Here is a 20,451-nt window from a genome sequence, read left to right on the forward strand (position 1 = left end):
TAAGTGATGTAGCATTTGTGAAGAGATAGGGCCAGACTTTTAAAAAACTATTGTATGTGGCCATTTCTCTATATGCAGCAAGTGACTATGAGTCATACTTGGGTCACAAAGCTGTTCTCCAAATGTCTTCATCTTCAGTGACACCTCCCATCTGTCACGACAAGTGGAAGTCTGATAGCAGTCAGGATACTGGTTTTGTGCTTCCAAATTAAAATTGTGTGGAGAAAGAAACAGACAAACAAAAGTAAAATGGTGGAGTTTACTTTGCAACTAACCCAGACTTTTGACTTTAATGACAGTCAAAATCCAGGGGTTATGTCTAAACTAATTTTATGTCTACCACTAAAGAAACATAGTGTTGGTGTAAATAAGTCCATATTCCTTGATTTCAGAGCCAGGAACTAATATTGGTTCTTTTTATTTTACACAATAGACATAACTTAAGGAATGTTTCATGGTTGTAGATGTGGGTGTGCACTCCATTTGTATTCTGGCTCCATAGCTGACTAAAACATACAAGCTCTCATATGCAGCATCCATTCTATACTGGTCAAAACCATGGCGGAGAATAGTGGAACATTTTGAAGTATAAGCAACTTATTTTGCTCTGGTTTTGACGGTTGTTCTGTTTGTCCATAATATATTAATTAATTTCTTATTTGTGGGTTCTTCAAGTTCTGTTGCAATTTTTGCGCAACACTTGTTTTCCTTCTGTTGACATAAAGGATTTTTTTCTGATTTTGAATACAAGAGTTTTTCTTTCAGCAATGCAGAACCACAACTGTCTGAATATCTTACAAAACAAAACAAAAATCCTAAAGAACTGCTGGTTATCCTGAGTTTTCATTTTACTAAAAGTGGCTCCTTACTTTTTATTCCCTGTCTCAGAAGGTAAGGACAATTAATTTGGCATGAGCTTACTTGTCTCTCCACTTCCGGCTGGCATGCTGTCAAAGGATATTAATTCATTAAGTCTACACTCATTAGCATAATTTCTTTTGTACTTTTTTAAAAAAGTTGGATCTGTTAATCAAGTTTGATCGCAAGCCTATCTTTTATCCCCAAACTTCAGTAGTTCTATATTTTATATGTCAGATCTCCTGACTTTGTAAGATCAATACTTTGCCAGCACTGGATGTCACTGAACTACACATTGCTTCACCATGGATATGTAATCATTGCAGCCCACAAAATGAGAGATAATTTTCAGTTCTATATGATCATTACAACTGTTTTAAGATTATTATCTTTAACAATTTCACATTCATCTTTGCTTCAGGAAATTAGAAGTGTTTTAAAGTTCCACTAGTTGTCCTGAAGGTTTTACTCAGGATTTTGTAGTCTGTCCCTTCCTAATGGGTGCCTTATAGAGTGGTTTGGGTTGGAAGGGACCTTTTAAGGTCATCTAGTCCAACGCCCATGCTGTGGGCAAAGGCATCTTTCACTAGATCAAAGCCCCACCCAGCCTGACTTTGAACAATTCTAATGGGGCTTCCACAACTTCTCTGGGCAACCAGCTCCAGTGTCTCATCACCCTAATTGTAAATAATTTTTTTCCTTATGTCCAAACTAAATCTACTCTCTTTCGGTTTAAAACCGTTGCCCCTTGTCCTGTCAATACAGGCCCCAATCTCTCTCTGTCTTTCTTTTAAGCCTCCTTTATATATTGAAAGCTCACAATAAGGTCTCCCGGGAGCCTTCTCTTCTCCAGGCTGAACAACCTCAACTCTCTCAGCCTTTCCTCACAGGAGAGGTGTTCCAGCCCTCTGATCAATTTTGTGGCCCTCCTCTGGACCTGCTCCAACAGGTCCATGTCTTTCTTGTGCTGGCGACCCCAGAGCTGATGCAATACTCCAGGTGGGCTCTCACGGGAGGGGAGTAGAGGGGCAGAATTGCTTCCCTCAACCTGCTGGCCATGCTTCTTTTGATGCAATCCAAGATACAACTGGCTTTCTGGGCTGCAAGTGCACATTGCCAGCTCATGTCCGATATACTAGAAACAGTCAGTATTTTTGTTGATCAAAAGTTTTATTAAAAGGTTTTCCAGATGGAAGAATGCTCTGTAAAGATTTAATTTTCATGACCATTTTCAGAATGTCTATAAAATTACTGATTGTCTATAAAAGTAAACATTACATTTTTACTATATTTATTGCTAATTTGTTTTGGGGAAAATATTAATAAAAATAATTACCTGATACAATAGTATTCCATAACTTTTTCTGTAACCCAGTATCTCCCCTGTGTTGGGACACCTCTCAGGGTAGGTTTCATGAGGATTTTGAAGATAGTCTGCTGGTAGATGCCGACAAAGAAGAAGGGGTCAAAGATCATCTGCTGGCAAATGCTGACGAAGGAGAATAGTGAGTAATTCACTACAATTAGGTTTCACGAAGTTTGAAAGATCACTTGTACCAATAATTTACTTCAATTGGCAAAGACAGAAAAATCTTGATCATAGGTTAACCTCTATATCTGTGTGTGTGTGTGCGATTCAATTTAGGAAACTTTGTAGTGTTGATTAAAGCAAATTTTATTAAATCACTCTGATAATTGGCTGATGATTAAGTATTGTTAAAAATCATATGACCTAATCTTGTGATTTACTGTAATAGGGCTAATAAATCTTAAATTGCTGCTACCTCAAAGTTGTGTAGGATCCATAATCACTCATTCCCCAACAAATTGACGTAGCAACACAAACGGAGGTTTTCCTTACCCTTTGTATCCCTTCCATTAGCCACAAACCGTTGACCAAGTGTGGGACTAAGATTGGATCTATCCACACGTAAGCTCCATCAGGAGTTTAGAAAGCAACGGGGTCCAATCTGAACCTCCTGACTCAATGGGAGGGTCTCCCTTACCCTTTCATCTCCTGTTCTTGTGTAAATCATTCTAAATCTATTCTAACTCAATTTTCCTCTGTATGTTTCTTCCGTGTAGTAAGTAATAGAGTGAACCTTGCCATCAAACTTTGTTAAGTTGTACTTTTACAAATTCACATTAAAAATCGCTTTTGCAGTGATTCTTCAAGTGATCTAAATCACTCATTGTGGCAGTGTGCTCCCCACCCCGGCCCCTGCCAATCTGACCTGGATTTGCCGTAACCATGCTCAAGTGATAACCACCAGTGGTGGTTGTATCCGGCTCAAACTGGATTCAAGAGAGACAGATAACAACACAACAGCCAAGGGCTAATTTGAGCCATGTCCCCACCTAACCACAGTGCTGGTCCATGTCCAACTGAAGCCAAATTTGGAAGAAGCTAACATCTGTAGTCAGTATGCAACTATGACTATGAGTCAATTATCTTGCTCCATAAGTAGTGGACAGCCCAGGGCCTGTTGAGCTCTCCTGCACAGCAGCAGGCTGCACATCAGGATCTACCCATGAGCAGGGACATCGCTCAAGGTTACTGCTCGAGGAGAGATGCCTTGCCACAACAGATTCTCGGTAAGTGATTAATAGCATGCTAAACTTTGAAATCTTAGCTAAGTGATATAACGGATTGACTGTGCATGTATAATCCTTTAGACATAAACCGTTGACCAAATCTGGGACTAAGTCTGGATCCAGCTGCACCTAAACTCCTGTCTGAGAAGGAGTTTAGAGCACCAGGGAGTCCTTTCTGAACTTCATGACTCAACGGGAGTGTCTCCCTGACAGTTTTGTCTGTCCCTGTCCTCTATGCAGTAAATATCAAGTGAACCTTGCCATCAAATCTTGTTAAATCACTGTCACATTTATTATCAATCTTTGTTAAATCGCTGGTTTATATTAATAAACATATTGCTACTTCTCTCTTACAAGTGAAGTGTGTCACTCCATCCATGACACTCATTCGCAACAGAAGTATACATTTCTTTGCCAAAGTACCAATCCTCCACCGTTGTTTTGAAGATATTAATGCAGAAGGGTCCTTTTCTGGCTTTACCCCACATTTCACTTTGCTGTTGTCCCATTTGTCTTTCTGGAACACATTGTTAATTTATTTCATTTCCACCATGCCACTCGGCAAGGATCTCGCATGCACACAACATGACAGATGTCCTTAATGATGCATGATCTTTCCAGACTCATTTCATTAAAGTTTTAATAGAAGATCCTTGTAAACCTTTAATTATCCTTATATGACCATCACATACTTACACACTTACAAAAGCGCGTATTCAGACACTTAAATATTTCCCAGTGCTCATCTTCTCTTACCATTAGACTTATATATGTCTTTATGTTTCTGCCCCTTGAAATTAGGCTTAAGCAAACAGGTCAACATATGTAGTCTCTGGAAAGCACCAGGTAATATAACTCTAAAGCAGCAACTCCAGTAATAATATTCGTTCACAAGTTCTAAGAATGTTTAAAACAGATTATTTAAACTCTGTTTATAAATTAACATCAAGATAATTTTCCTGCACATTGTTCTTTATTGCAATCCAAACCTGGCATTTATCCCTACTACAAAGTATGATTTCTGAATTATCTCATAAGACTGTGTCAATTATGGCTGGTAGTTACAGCTCAGGTAAGGGATCCTAAGGTTATTTGAAGTCATTGTCTTAATGCACATGCTAGCAAAGAAAGGTAGCAAAATGTTGTGCATCATCAGAAAGAGACAACAAAAGAGAGGGCCTCACTTTACCACTATGAAAAAGCTTGTTGGACTGGTTTATTGGGTACTGTGTTCAGATTTGGTGTATGTATCTCAAGAGGGGTGAAATGGAGTAGAGTAGAGTTATAGAAGATAAAGAGAAGAGCAGCAAACAAGGGGATGGAGGTACCACTTCACAAGAGAGAAAAAATATCTGATATTCTTTAATTTGGAAAGACTTAGAAAAAAATGAAGGTGGTGAATAGGAAGAATGAAGAACTGTAATTTATCAAAACACACAATATCGGAACTTATTGCACTTACTGAAACTTGTGAGAGACCAGTTCAGAACAACCACAAGAAAGAATTTTTTCTTCCCAGCAGATAGTGAACTTGCAGAATTTATCACCACAGGAGGCTGTAGAGATATCAGCAGGTTTACTAACAACAAGTCCATGAACAGATGATAAAGGGAGTAGGCAGGGTCATACTTTTTAAAATCCTTGATCCAACAGTTATAGATGCTGGGGGAGTTAAAAGGAGGTGAACCAAGGAAAGTGGCCAGAATTACACGATCCCCTGAACTGGCACCTCCTTCTGCTACTTTCCAATCCATGGGACTCTTCTTGTGTTCACACACATAAAGGCACAATACTGAAGTTAAAACTCGGTACATAGAAAAAACCCTAGCAAACACTGTTTTTCTTTTTTTATTTCCTGGATGACTGCTCAATGATGAATGGAACATCTGAAAGAAACTGAGGGAAAACACAGCAATTGGCCAGAATTGTGAAAGATAACTGGAGGAGTTTTAAATGAAGCTTGGTCTATAAGCAATGCAAGTTAGCTAAAAGGAGAATAGTCAGATGATAGCCTGAAAAAAATGACAGCAAATCAGTTGCTTAAGACTTGGCATCTAGTGCCATTCTAGATGCACTAGACTATCTCAGATACTTCTGTTGAGCTGGCAGATACAGCCCAGTAAATAACTGTGCCATCCTGGAATGATAGCTGAAGAGCATAAGAAATTAATGGCCTAGAGATATTTTAAATGGTACAAGAGTCATGTGTTTAGATGCATCAGTCAGTTCTCTTTCATCTTTAATGGAACACTAACAATAAATCTGCAATGCAAAAATTTGGAACATATGACATTCCCCGTAAAGATGAAATATCTGAGTGATATATTTTTAAATAGAGAGAATGCAAAGAAATATGTAAGCTTTAGTGACCAGAATAGGCAGTAACTGTGTTGGTGCATGTAAAGCCACTCACTCCAAAATTGTACATGACTACAAATTCCTTCAAAGTGCTTTTGAGTAACACCTTGAAGTCTTTTGGTAACCTATTTTACTCTATGCATGGTAATAAGGAATGTTTTCTAGAAAGTTGAGGAATGTTTTGTAGTTGCTATATGTATTTTTGTTATGTTTGATATTATTTTGTCTGTTTGTGGCAAGACATTAAGTCTAGTATAAACTGGCCCAGCATGGAGGTAAAGGAAATGTAAACACAGGAAATGCAGCAAGAATTATAGCCAAAGTTTCAGTGGTAAAAATGCCAACCAAGCTTTCTAACTTTCGTGTTTTGAACAAACCAGGAAGTTCATTTGCAAAATTTTGAAGTTGAAATGAAAATTTTGAAGTAAAATTTAGCAGAAGAGAAGCACCAACCGTTGATTGAAAAGCAATTCAGCTTGGAAGACTTTAACTATCTGATACATGTTGAAAAAGTACTATCACAGGACTGAAAGTATCAAGCGAGTTCTTGGAACACATTGGGGATGAGATTTTTTTATTGTAAAAAGTACAAGAATCAGCTCACAATTTTTTTAGAGTTAATTCTGCATAATAATTTAAAATTTGAAGGCAGAGAGTCAAGTAAGCAAAAGGGATAAAAAACTGTAGACTTCACACTTCTGAAGAAAGTAAATAGAAAGCATTTCTTGTACTTCAAGAAAATGGACTTAAACAAGCCTGAGAACATGTTTGTGAAGAAAGTAATCTAAAGGAAAAAGTGTAGAACAAGTGATATTTCTAAAAAAGACAATATTAAAAGCTCTGAGGTAAACTATACACATACAAAGGAAAGGTAAGATTAGAAGGTCAGAAACCAATGTAGTTGAATGAAAAATTCTTTAATAATCTAAAAAGCAAAAGCCAATCATAGAAAAAGTGAAAACAGTAACAACAAAATGCCCTATGAAAGAACAATAAAAGCACGTAAGGTGCAAATTCAGAAAACCTAAGGAGTTAAAACTGGCAGTGAATATTAACAGCAATAAAAAGTTCTCTAAGCACAGTACAAGTTAAAAAGAGATTATGGGAAACACTGAGGTGTTCCTTTATGAGGTGAGCTACCGAATGAGACAGAAGTCATTTAAATGTTCAAAGCCTTTTTGACTTGAGCTCTAACAAAAAGAATATCATGAGCCAATACTCCAAAAATTACAAGTAAAAGCAAGGGCATAAGAGAAGTGAACACAGCAAATGGTAGCAAGACATGTTGAATCCTGGCAGTGTGTCAATGAAATTTTATTTGTGGCCTCAACAGGAAGAAATCCACTTAACATAATCTCATAATTTCCCAGTCAAAAGACATCCTATTCATTTAAGTTATGTTCTTCCTTTCTCACCAAGTCTATGGAACTTACATTCAGGGGGTTTTGGTGCCCTTAAGTCCTCTTATGTCACATGTCCCTCTCTTTCACTGAGAATACAGACAACTCTCAAGAATTACTTCATCATTACCCACTTGGAGCTTCAGTTGCTCTCAGAACACTTTTTGAAAAACAGCCAGGGGCTTGGAAAACTGAGATAGAATTTAGGGGTCCCAGGTACTTGAGTAAGGCTGTAAGAATCTAATGGGCCCAATTTATAACCGTGGTCACCAGGCTATGAAATGCTGCAAGTAAAAATCTTCCTCCTGAAGCAGAGGGATTCATGAGCGAGAAAAACATTCTACTCTTGTAATTATGACACTTCAGAGTGTATCGCAGAGCATGCTTTGGTGACTAAAATTAAATGTCTGGGGAACTTTCAAGCTAGGAGTCCTGTGCTGTATTGAGTAATTCTGTAACAAGTACATTTAATAACTGCAAATGTTCTGTAGAAAAAATCTGATTTTAGAATTAACAAAATTGGAATGATTATCTGAAATCTGTGCCTGCAGGCAGGGTTCAAGGAGGAAAGACAACAACAGTGAATGAGGATCAAGTCATGGATTAATTGAAAGTCCAAGACACCTGACAAACTGCACTTGAGTCATAGATGGCCAATGTCCTTACATGACCACCCTCCATTATCTTTGAAAAATTATGGAGATTCAAAGAGATTTCTTACAAATAGAACAAAGCAAATGTCATAGTCAACTTCAAAAGAAGCCAAAAGGTCAATCTTTGCAACTACAGGCCAGCCAGTCCCACTTTCATCCCTGGAAAAATCATGGAGTGAGTATCCTTGAAGCCCACGAAGCAGAAGAAGGTGACTGGGAACAGTCAACATGGATTTACCAAAGGTATGTTGCGCCTGACCTACTTGATTGCCTTCTGTGATAAAATTATTGGATATGTAGATGAGGAGAGAGGAGTGCATGTCCAATACCTTGACTTCAGCAATGTTTTTGACACTCTTTCCCATAACATTCCTGTGGACAAATTAAGATATTACAGTGGATAAGTGAAAAATTAGATGAGCAAAAAAGTATTTTGATGTTTGGACCCAGATGGTGATGGACTGTACTCTACCAAGATAACTTCTAGCAGGAGTTGTACCACAGGACTCTATCCTGGGTCCTGTTATGTTTAAAGTCTTCATCACCAAACTAGAGGAGGTAATGGAGAGCATATTCATCAAGTTTGCAGATGACATCAAACTGAGGTGATCAGATATATGCTTGAGGGCAGGGCTGCCATTCACATGACCCAGAGAGGCTGGAGAAATGGAGCAGCTTTTTTGAAAAGGCTCTGGGATGGTGGTGGGAACATCTGGCATGGCACGCCCGGGCAGCTCCAGGGCTATATGAACAGGGGCACAGCCCATAGATCAAGGGAAGGGATTGTCTCCCTCACTAGATCACATCTATTAGAAATGCTAGAGAAATTACATATTAACAGAAATGGATGGATGGAAAAATCCTGTAAAGTCAGGAATCTGATGATCATATTCATAAAGGAAAAGTATAGTTGTGAGCACCTGTCCCAGAATAACTTTCAGACTAAAGATAGATAATTTCACCACAGTTTCTCAAGGATTCAGAAGAGTAATTTGCAATAGAATTTACTTCAAAATTAAGAATAGTATTTTCTGCTGTAATTAATAAAACACGATCCATAAACAGTTACTGAGATACTATAGAAATGTATTTTATTACAGAACCGTAACAATGAAAGGGTCGTTAAGACGTCATGTAGTCTATTCCCCCATTAAGAGGGAGAAGAATTAAACTTAAAGCATTCTGGACAGATATTTGTCTAAGCTGTTCTTGAAATTCTTCTCTTCACAGCCCCTTAAACCATTTACTCTGATGTTGCATTAGAGTTTTTTCCTTTAGGCGAACCTAGGTCTCCTTTGCTTCACTTGAAGACTACCACATCTTTTCCTATCTCAAATCCTACAAAATGATTTTGAGCTGTCAGTGTAACAAACCTTTTAAAAAAAAATCACACTTCTAGGAAGCAACAGAAAAGACTGGAAAAAAAAAACCCACTTCTATATTCATAAGGCTCTAAAAAGTAGAGTTAAGGCCTCATAATGTGCAGTTCTGAATACCTACATTAATGAACTTAAATTGAAACAGGTTCAAAGAAATGCCAAAATAATTACAGTAATGGAAAACCAAACTTATGAAAAGAGGTTAAAGGACTTGACTTGTTTATATGAGAAGTCATTTAATTTTGTTAAGCTAAACATTTGGGGCTGTGGAAGAAGTGAGAAAGAACTAATTAAATTGGAAGATAATGCTGGTGCAAAGCAAACAGCTATAAACTGATTATGATTATATTTCCAGACAGGATAAGAAAAAATATTTACAATCGTGAAATAAATTTTCAGATAAGCCTATATGCAGGTCAGTGGGGACAATTAATTAAATTGTTCTAAGATAGCATTTGATAAATACTATCTGCATCAAAAGCAGCGTGGCCGGCAGGTCGAGGGAGGTGATTGTCCCCCTCTGCTCTGCTCTGGTGAGAGCCCACCTGCAGTTCTGCGTCCAGCTCTGGGGTCCTCAGCACAGGAAAGACATGGACCTGTTGGAGCAGGTCCAGAGGAGGGACACGAAAATGGTGGGGGGATGGGCACAAACTTTTTAGGAGGGCCTGTAATGTTTTTAAACTAAAAGAGGATAGTTTAGACTAGATATAAGGAAGACATTTTTTACAATGAGGGTGGTAAATCACTGGCACGGGTTGCCCAGAGAGGTGGTAGATGCCCCATCCCTGGAAACATTCCAGGTCAGGTTGGACGGGGCTCTGAGCAACCTGATCGAGTTGAAGATGTCCCTGCTTACTTCAGGGGGGTTGGACTAGATGATCTTCAAATGTCCCTTCCAACCCAAAATATTCTATGATTTTATGATTCTATGAAAATTTATGGAAGAGATTTTGATGATCCTGGAATTATAAAGTTCAGATAAGCATCTTTTGATATCAAACCTGAATGTAGCCACAAGAAATATTTTTATCTTAATGATTGTATATGTTTCATCTTAATGATTTTGTGTCACTTCCTTATTTCAAGAATACTAATAATTACCGTAGGAAACAGAAGGGGTTTTGCAGATTCATTTCTGGGGTACTTTTTGCCTTAATGGCCAAGTGTAAACACGCAGTAAATTACACCAGCCTCCACATCCTCTTTTCATCCATGAATGACAGCATTTGAGCTTGGGTGGCATTCCTTGTGCATATGAAAGACAGGCACCAGACTTATTTGAAATTTTTTTTTTCATTGCTCTTCAATAGCTGATTTTTGTCTCATAACAAAATAGTTACATTCAGCAGACAAGATCTGTGATCTTGAGACATGTCCATTGGTATTACATTTTCCAAAGCATTAACTCATAGCAGTCACCAAGGAGTCCTCATATTGGTAGAAGGGTTCAGGGAATAGGAGAGTGAGAGCAGAATGAAAAAGGAAAAAAAAAAATAAGATGACAATTTTCTTTGGAAAGTCACAGGAGCCAAAAATAAGTGACTACATATAGCAGATTTTCCTACCCAAAAATATTAGTCCTAAAATATTTATTTTATTCTGGTGCAAAATAAACCTGTCCCCTAATAAAGAACCATTTGGTTCTGCATGACTCAAAGAAAACTCATTTCTATCACAGGTTAATTTTTGTAATTGACTGAAATTTAGATTAACCAGAGGTTTATACCAAGATACTACATTACCAGAGCATAACTGAGAACAGTGAGTTTATAGCCAAATGACAATAAAACCAAACAGAAATGCATTAAACTCATAACTGTAGAGAGATAACACTATTTGTATATTAACATATTAATATGATATCCTTTAATATGAAGGGAAGATGTAATAGTTGATGACATCTTAGACACAGATGATTGAATCTTAAAAAAAGAAAAAGATAAATAACACAACTTTCAAGGTGCCAGTAAGAATTATCTTCCAAGGTTAACTTAACCAGCCAATGTATCTATAACAGTTATATAAGAATAAGCACTTCATATAAGAGACCACCTACACGAAAGTAATAGACCACTCTCAGGATGGTAGGTTCAGAGGACAGATTACTAGGCATTATGAAAAATTAATTTTTAATCATTAATCTTTTCAGCAAGGCCAATTGTATATTTTCTATTTACAGGAAGCAAGAAAAGCTTATCTACCTTTGAATGCAATTATTTTCAGGGTAGCACAGGAATTTATCTAAAGCAACCAAGTTAAACAGTACCTCATTTTACAGAAATAAAAATCATCAAAAATAAGCCAGATGTCAAAAGCGTGACCTGGGCTTACAGAATCATGACAGTGGTTCTGCCATGAAACCTTGTAGGTCTTTCAGGATATAGTATGGTAATGTCAAAATGTTAAATTTTAAATTTATGACGTTAAAATTTATCCAAGAATCTCTGGAGTCAAAAAAGCAATTATACTTTATCATTCATCTCTCCTGTTTCAAAATCTCATTACCAGCATTTACAGAAATATTTGTGCTGTAAATATTACAGGTACTACTTTAGGAAAAAGTTTTGATTGCAGAAAAGGTTTTTAAGGGATGTGAAATTTCTTTGATACATACAAACACAGGAATAAATAATATACGGTGTAGAAATGTTGTGGTTTAACCCCAGCCGGCAACTAAGGACCATGCAGCTGCTCACTCACATCCCCCCCACCCAGCGGGATGGAGGAGAGAATCAGGAAAAAAAGTAAAGCTCGTAGGTTGAGATAAGAACAGCTTAATAGAACAGAAAAGAAGAAACTAATAATGATAACACTATAAAATGACAATAGTAATACTAAAAGGATTGGAATATACAAGTGATGCACAGTGCAATTGCTCACCACCCACCAACCGATGCCCAGTTAGTCCCCGAGTGGCAATCCCCCCACCCACCACTCCCCCCAGTTCCTAAACTAGATGTGATGTCCCATGGTCTGGAATGTCCCTTTGGCCAGTTTGGGTCAGCTGTCCTGGCTGTGTCCCCTCCCAGCTTCTTGTGCCCCTCCAGCCTTGTCGCTGGCTGGGCAGGAGAAGCTGAAAAATCCCTGACTTTAGACTAAACACTGCTTAACAACAACTGAAAACATCAGTGTGTTATCAACATTCTTCTCATACCTAACTCAAAAACACAGCACTGTACCAGCTACTATGAAGACAATTAACTCTATCCCAGCTGAAACCAGGACAAGAAAACAGGATTAACATTTTACTTATGTCTCTGACTTGTTTGGTGATATTAGCCTTAGTGTTTACTACAGTTTTAATGTTTTTCCATTACAAATCTCCCCAAAGCCTCTGTCTCGAAGACATTTATGTCTGTGCCTCACTTCTTTGAATAAATTCATCCCTTTAGCAAAATTGAGGTGATAAAATCAGGTACCACTGAATAGATTAGGTTCTTGCACATTCGAGTTTGAATTTAGTTTCTGCTAAACCTGGTCAGTCACTCAGAGGTGTAGTATGGTCTGTAGGCCAGAAAACTAAACGTGGTGCCCCTCCAGAAGCAATATGCCTTCTGATAACAGTTTGTGTGTCAAATGTGCCATGGATAACTGGAATTCAGAAAACAAACCACACCACATATACATGAGGAATTGTTTTCAGTAACAACTGAAATGCAGTAGCAATGGTTGGTGGATATCAAGGCGGGGGGGAAGATTTTCTAACTGGTTTCAACAGAATGGGATTGACTTTGAACACACAAGCCAGCATTTTCTGTACCCCTCTTGTACCTGAGAGGCCAGGGATCAGGTTAGGAAAGCTAAAGCCCTGATAGAATTAAATCTGGCCAGGGACATGAAGGGCAACAAGAAAAGCTTCTATAGGTACTTCAGTGGTAAAAGGAAGACTAGGGAAAATGCAGGCTCTCTCTGGAAGGAAACAGGAGACCTGGTTACCCGGGACATGGGGAAGGCTGAGGTACTCAGCAACATTTTTGCCTCAGTCTCCACCGGCAAGAGCTCCAGCCACACTGCCCAAGAAGCAGAAGGCAAAGGCAGGGACTGGGAGAATGAAGAGCTGCCAACTGTGGGAGAAGATCAGGTTCAAGACCATCTAAGAACCTGAAGGTGCACAAGTCCATGTGACCTGAGGAGATGCACCCATAGGTCCTGAAGGAACTCGTGAATGAAGTGGCTAAGCCATTATCCTTCATATTTGAGAAGTCACGGCAGTCCGGTGAAGTTCCCACTGACTGGAAAAGGGGAAACGCAATCCCCATTTTTAAAAAGGAAAAAAGACCCAGGAAACTACAGGCCAGTCAGTCTCACCTCTGTGCCTGGCAAGATCATGGAGTGGATCCTCCTGGAAACTATGCTAAGGCACATGGAAAATAAGGAGATGATTGGTGACAGCCAACATGTCTTCACTAAGGGCAAATTGTGCCTGACAAATAATTTGGTGGCCTTCTCAATGGGGTTAGTGTTGGTGGATAAGGGAAGAGCAACTGATGTCATCTACCTGGACTTGTGCAAAGCGTTTGACACTGTCCCACATGATATCTATGTCTCTAAGTTGGAGAGACATGGATTTGACAGATGGACCACTCAGTGGTTAAGGAATTGGCTGGATGGTCGCACTCAAAGAGTTGCAGTCAACAGCTCAATGTCCAAGTGGAGTTCAGTAATGAGCGATGTTCCTCAGGGGTTGGTATTGGGCACTGTTTAACGACTTTGTCAGTGACATGGACAGTGGGACTAAGTGTGCCCTCAGCAATTTTGCTGATGACACCACGCTGTGTGGTGCAGTCAATATGCTGGAGGGAAGGGATGCCATCCAGAGGGACCTTGACAGGCTGAAGAGGTGGGCCTGGGCAAACCTCATGAAGTTCAGCAAGGCCAAGTGCAAGGTCCTGCACGTGGGTTGGGGCAATCCCAAGCACAAATACAAGCTGGGGGATGAGTGGATTTAGAGCAGCCTTGAGGAGAAGGACTTGGGGGTGTTGGTTGGTGAGAAGCTCAACATGACCCAGCAATGTGTGCTTGCATCCCAGAAAGCCAACCGTATCCTGGGTTGCATCAAAAGAAGCACGACCAGCAGGTCGGGGGAGGTGATTCATCCTCTCTACTCTGCTCTCATGAGACCTCACCTGGAGTACTGCATTCAGCTCCGGGGCCTCCAACATAAGAAGGACATGGACCTGTTGGAGCAAGTCCAGAGGAGGGCCACGAAGATGATCAGAGGGCTGGGGCGCCTCTCCTATGAAGACAGGCTGAGAGAGTTGGGGTTGTTCAGCCTGGAGAAGAGAAGGCTCCAGGGAGACCTCAAAGCAGCCTTCCAGTACCTAAAGGGGGCCTACAGGAAAGCTGGAGAGGGACTTTGACAAGAGCATGTAGTGATAGGACAGAGGGTAACGGCTTTAAACTGAAAGAGGGCAGATTTAGATTAGATGTAAGGAAGAAGTTCTTCCCTGTGAGGGTGGTGAGGCACTGGAGCAGGTTGCCCAGAGAGGCTGTGAATGCCCCATCCCTGGCAGCGTTCAAGGCCAGGTTGGATGGGGCTTTGAGCAACCTGGTCCAGTGGAAGGTGTCCCTGCCCATGGCAGGGGGGTTGCAACTAGGTGATCTTTAAGGTCCCTTGCAACCTAAACTATTCTGTAATTCTGATTCTATAATTATACTTCTTTACTAGAAGGTAATACTACCTGAGCAAGTCATTTTATATGTAAAAGTTGCTGTAGCATTTCCTAGATTCTTTGACTCATTTTGCACTAGAAGAATTAATATATAAAGATTTTTTTTTTTACTTGCATAATTAGCTACATTTTGGATCTTATGGTTTGTTAGGAGGAAACACTGGTAGTACATGAAGCTATTTCACTGATGTAATTCTGCTTGAGATGGATGGTTTTCTGACTACTGCAGGAATCAAAAAGTTTTCTGTGAAGGAGCTACATCTTCTTTCAGTTCATTTTTCAGTTTGTAGGTAATTTGACAAACCCCTCCAGACAGCAGAGATCTATTATATCATCTAAAACATCATGGGTGAGATTAGCTCCACATCAAGACAGTTTAAGAACAACACTGTAAGTGCATAAGTCGATAGGGAAAGGTGTCTATATGCAGTCATTATGTCTAAGCCAGTGGAGATCTAATTAGAATAATATGGAAAGCTATTATGTCATCCAGAAGTGAATACCTCTATTTTATAAGATGAATGCTTTTCTAGGTACTAGTTATAATTTGACTAGAGGCTGAGTTGAGTGGGCTTGACATAGCTATGTAGTGCCACTCAGGATGTGTTTAGGTATTTGAGATACTTAGCCAGGACCAGCAGACATAAAATATGTGGGAAACCTGTGCTCTTCTGAAAGCTGTTATGAAGTGAAGCTGAAATAGCTCACCCCATCTAAAATGGTACTGAAGACCACCAGAGATCTCCACTGACTGTGATGAGAGACAAAGACACTAGAATGCCATGTAGAAATCTATGCTGCAGACACATGAATTGAAGTGTTTGCGTCTGGATCTAACTCTGAAAAGCCATACTTCTACTCACCTTGTCACTCACCTGACTCTGAAATAGGCTTGTTCGGGAAGTGACCCAGCTTTTTATCCTCCTTTCTTTAGCCCCTTTCTTTTTACTGGGATAGTTGTGGGTAGCACTGCATGGTTGGAAGTAGGGTGAGAGGACAGGATCATGGAAGCTGTGATGATCCAATCAATCAGTATAGCTGAGCTGATTCAATGTCCTGCTGTACTTAAAAGACGTCTTACAGAATTGCATCCCATCTCTTCCAGAGACACACAGCTGCTCTCATAACCACTTTCTATCTTTCCTCATCTTTGGCTTTGGACTCCTCACTACCAGGGTTTCATTTGACCTCATCATCAGGCAGGAGGTTTCCAATGTTTTGGCTATCAATGAAGAAAAAAAAGGTTTAATAAGTATATGCTCATCTATGCATCCTTTTGTCCTACTGTGGAAAACTAACATATTTTTCCTCTTGTAGTATGCAGTTCACGTGTCCTTTCTTCAAACTCTTCCTGTTATTTAAACACACTTAAGGCCCAATAGCCATCCTAATTTGAATTTAATTTTAATATTTTTACAGACATAATAGAAGGCCTATGTGACCAAAAAATCAATGGTGTTATGCAAAACCTTAATTTTTAAGCTATTTGATGAAGGAAAGTTGTTTAGTTCAAGCATGTTTTTTTGCACTGCAGCCCTCCAAATATTATTTTTTCAAATTGACTATTTCCCTATTCCACTAAATATGATTCTCATTATATCTTAGGTTTGGGCTTTTTTTAGTATTTTATTTAAAAAAGAAACAAATATTTAGCTAAACTTAATCAAAATAAAATTTAAAAGTTCATAGGTATTGTAATAAATGTTTTTCTACTTTTCTTGAATTATTTTTATCTGTAAATATTTATCAAAATTTATTGAAGCTCAATAATTATTTAGTATTCCAAATTCTGCTTTCCAATATACATAAGATTCAAAAATTTAACATATCTTATAGGAACTGCTGCATGAATTTCTATTAACACTTATGGTACTATTTTACATGAGCTAAAAATCGTGGCTCCATTTTCTAATATCTAAACCTTTTGCCAACAGTATGGTAAAATAATGCACTTTTATACAGGAATCTGGGAAATTTTCAGGAAGATGAGATTTACTTCCTAAGAGATTTAGAGTTAACTAGAACCATGTCACTGAGAAACAGCATGGTTCTCAGGATTAAGGCAGTTCAGGCGACATGTCCCCAAATACTCCCCTTGAATGGCAACTTTTCTAATGAGATCTACTATTCCAGAGCTGACAGCTGGTAAACCTGAGAGGTAGCAAGAAGCAAAAAGTCCTAGATTAGCTAACAAGATCAGCAAAAGAGGTGAAAGCCTTTATGGGCAGGTGAGAGACTGTATATACAACCAGAACTCAAGAGACCTAAATTCAAAACTCTTAAACCATCTAATTTCTGCACCAGTGCTCGCACTGAGAAAAGAGGAACAATGCTATACTCCCCTCTCAGGTTTTTCCTTAAACTTGAAGAATTGGAGTGTGCCTTACAGAGTATTTGTTCAATGCCTATAGCAACAGCACCTTTGGCTTTCTTTGGAATTGTATACCTTATTGAAATACAAATAATAATGTCACTGGAAATTTAGTATAGAAGTTTGAATACCACATATTTAATTTTTTGCATATACTGTTTTTTCTGATGAAGAATTAATGCGCTTGTTTTCAGAGTATCAATGTGTTTATTAAATTTGTACCCACATTTTTCAAAGACACAAAAGTGCAGGAAAAGTCTAGTTTCACAGGAAATTTGATTTATAATTAATGGTTTATCATTTGTTTCACACTTGTTAGCCATCACCTCCTCAGTAATTCTCTGCACATGCCCAGTATTCCTCAAAGATACTTATGGCACGTTGAAGAAAAGGTCACAGTAGGAAAGTCTGAGGTGTATGATGAGAAGTTACATATGAAACCTGGCTTCACAATGAACTATAGGGTTTTTTTATGGTAGTACAAGGACAATTAATTTTTTAGTTAACAACTTTACAGTTATAGCTGAGAAACCTTCCTATTAGATTTCTTTTTGAGGTGTTTATAGATTTGTGAAATAAAAGCTCTTTGGGTTAAACCTGTCCTCGATTTTTGTTCTTTTTCAGTTCTTTGATTTTCTTGATAACAATTTACTATTAACAGTCTATTGAACTATTAGTCAGTTGCATATCCTCCCAGTGGTTTTTATTTCCCTTTTACATTTTTCCTAGATGACTGCAGTGAGACATTTTGGGCAGCACTGAGCATCACATATTAAAATGTAATAAGTACTGGTTAGCTTAACACTGTGTCTCTCAGCTAAGCTACCAGCTTACCCTATCTCATCATTGCTACGTTCATGTGCACCTATTATCACCAATCACTCACTAGGGGTCCTGTTACTCCCATTAGTCATTGTTTTTGCAACCAGTTGCTCAAACATAAGCCTTTCAATCCATCTTAGATGTCCAATGATATCCTGCCTGGCCTCTACCTGCAGCTCCAGAAGGACGGAGGTTTTTTATAGATCCTATGTCACATTAACTACACAGATGTCTCAAATACCCTACCCTCAAGTAGCGCTAACTGCCTACATATGGTCTTCTGATTCATATACTCCATAACTAGTCAGCCAAGTAACTTCCAGGCTGAACAAGTCCAACTCCCCCAGCTTCTCAGCCTTTCCTCAGAAGGCAAGTGCTCCAGCCCTCCACTACCTTGGTGGGCACCCTCTGAGTTCACTCAAAGATATTTGTAAATATTTTTCCTCTACTGGGGAGACCAAAACTGAGCACGTTTTTCCACATATTGTCTCTGCTTAGTAGAGAAGAATAATCACTTCCCTGTTAGGCTGTTAGGTTTCACTGCTGAGAGCATGCACTGTTTACTCGCATTCAATTCGTCGTTCATTAGGACAAGCAAGCACTCTGCAGCAAACGCACTCCCAAGTTACCAGCCCAACTACTGCAGATGTTTAGTCCATCCCAGGTGCAGAACTTATCTTTGTTGAATTTAAAAGGTTTCTCTTGGCCCATTCGCCCAGCTTGTTGAGTTCCCTTTGAATGGTGGCCCTGCCCTCAAGTGTATCAGTGTCATCTGCAAACTTGATGAGGGTGTCTACATGGGATATCCCACCAGGTCCTTTGTAAGGATATCACACAGGACAGGTCCCAGTACTCCTGAGGAACTCCACTTGTAACTGACCTTCAGGTAGAAGATGAACCATTAATCACTCCACTTGAACCACAACAGCCCAATCAGCTTTTCATCCATCTAGTAGTCCCCCTAGTTAGACCATAGCAACCCAACTTAGGTACAAAGATGCTTTCACAGATCATGCTAGCATCAGGGTAGATGATATCCACTGATCTCCGCTCATACACAATCACCTTAGTGTTCAGTTTAGAGTCTCTATCTTAAACCAAACCTCACCCGTTGTTTTCTTCACACTATAGGTGTGTGTGTAACAAGTTGTGCCTTTATAGAATGTCCAAAAAAGGAATGACAGCCAGTTTGAATACGAGACATTTTTCACAGTGGTTATTACTATCATAATTTTTCCTTTTCAAAATTGATCAAACCGTCTATTTATATATCTGAGCTTTGAATCAAACTTCAGAACATACATACTCAAAAGTAACCTTAATACAGGATCAGTTTTTCATAATGCAGATTGTCTAACCCTAGAGGTTCAAAACAGAATTTTGAGCAGTGGGCCAAATTAATCTTTAATGTAATTTCACTGATGTCAGTCTGCATAACATCAACTATTAATCTGACCTAATTTATTAGGAAGACTTTGGGCACATTGTAAATGCTACTGAGTTTGCACTTTGTATAAAAATGCGTTATGTTTGATCATGAAGCTGAGTGATTTTTATTTGTGGCCAAAGCCATTTGGTTAATATCTACACATTTGTCTTTAAAAAAAAGGAGAAACATTTAATTCATCATGACTACATATCAGCAGAGCACTTAAAAATACAGTTCAAGCTGAAGACATGCTTAAATATTTGACTTTGTTGGGGTCAATGATTGTTTGGAGATTGTACTGTCTAACATTTTTTTTAAATTTACTGTCAGATCCACAAGTAAAGAAATAGTGCTAATCCACAAGTAAAGGAATAATGCTAACCTACAAATGCAAAGTGTCTTCACTTATCTTCTCACAAATATAGGTAAACATTAATTATTCCACCTGAGGGCTACTTGTAATTTTATTCATGAAAGGGTGCTATAAAATAATAGTCTAGAAAAAATTACAAAAAAAAAAAAAAAAAAAAAAAAAGGTAGAAAATGTAACATTCTAGCTGCATAACTCTGAGTGACCTAAATGCTGAAATGTCTCAAAGAGTACTACAACGACATTCAATTTTAGCTTCTCTCCAAAGATATTGACGTGGCTTTAGACAAAAACCTGAAGTATAAGACAGATAGATATCAAGTATTTTCTGTGCTACCACTGTAATCTCTGTTCTCTTTTTCTTCACTGATGCATGAGACTACAGCTGCCATCTTCTTCTCTTCCATTAGCCAAAACAGATTACTGCACTGATCCTGTACCGCTGTAGACTTTTGTGCCTTGATTAAGACTAACCTTGAGTTTCTTTAAGCTGCAAAAACAGATGCATTTTCTTTGTTCAATATTTATTATTCTTTCAACCACC

The sequence above is a fragment of the Accipiter gentilis genome, chromosome 31 (assembly GCF_929443795.1).
Source record: "Accipiter gentilis chromosome 31, bAccGen1.1, whole genome shotgun sequence".
Lineage (NCBI taxonomy): Eukaryota > Metazoa > Chordata > Aves > Accipitriformes > Accipitridae > Astur > Astur gentilis.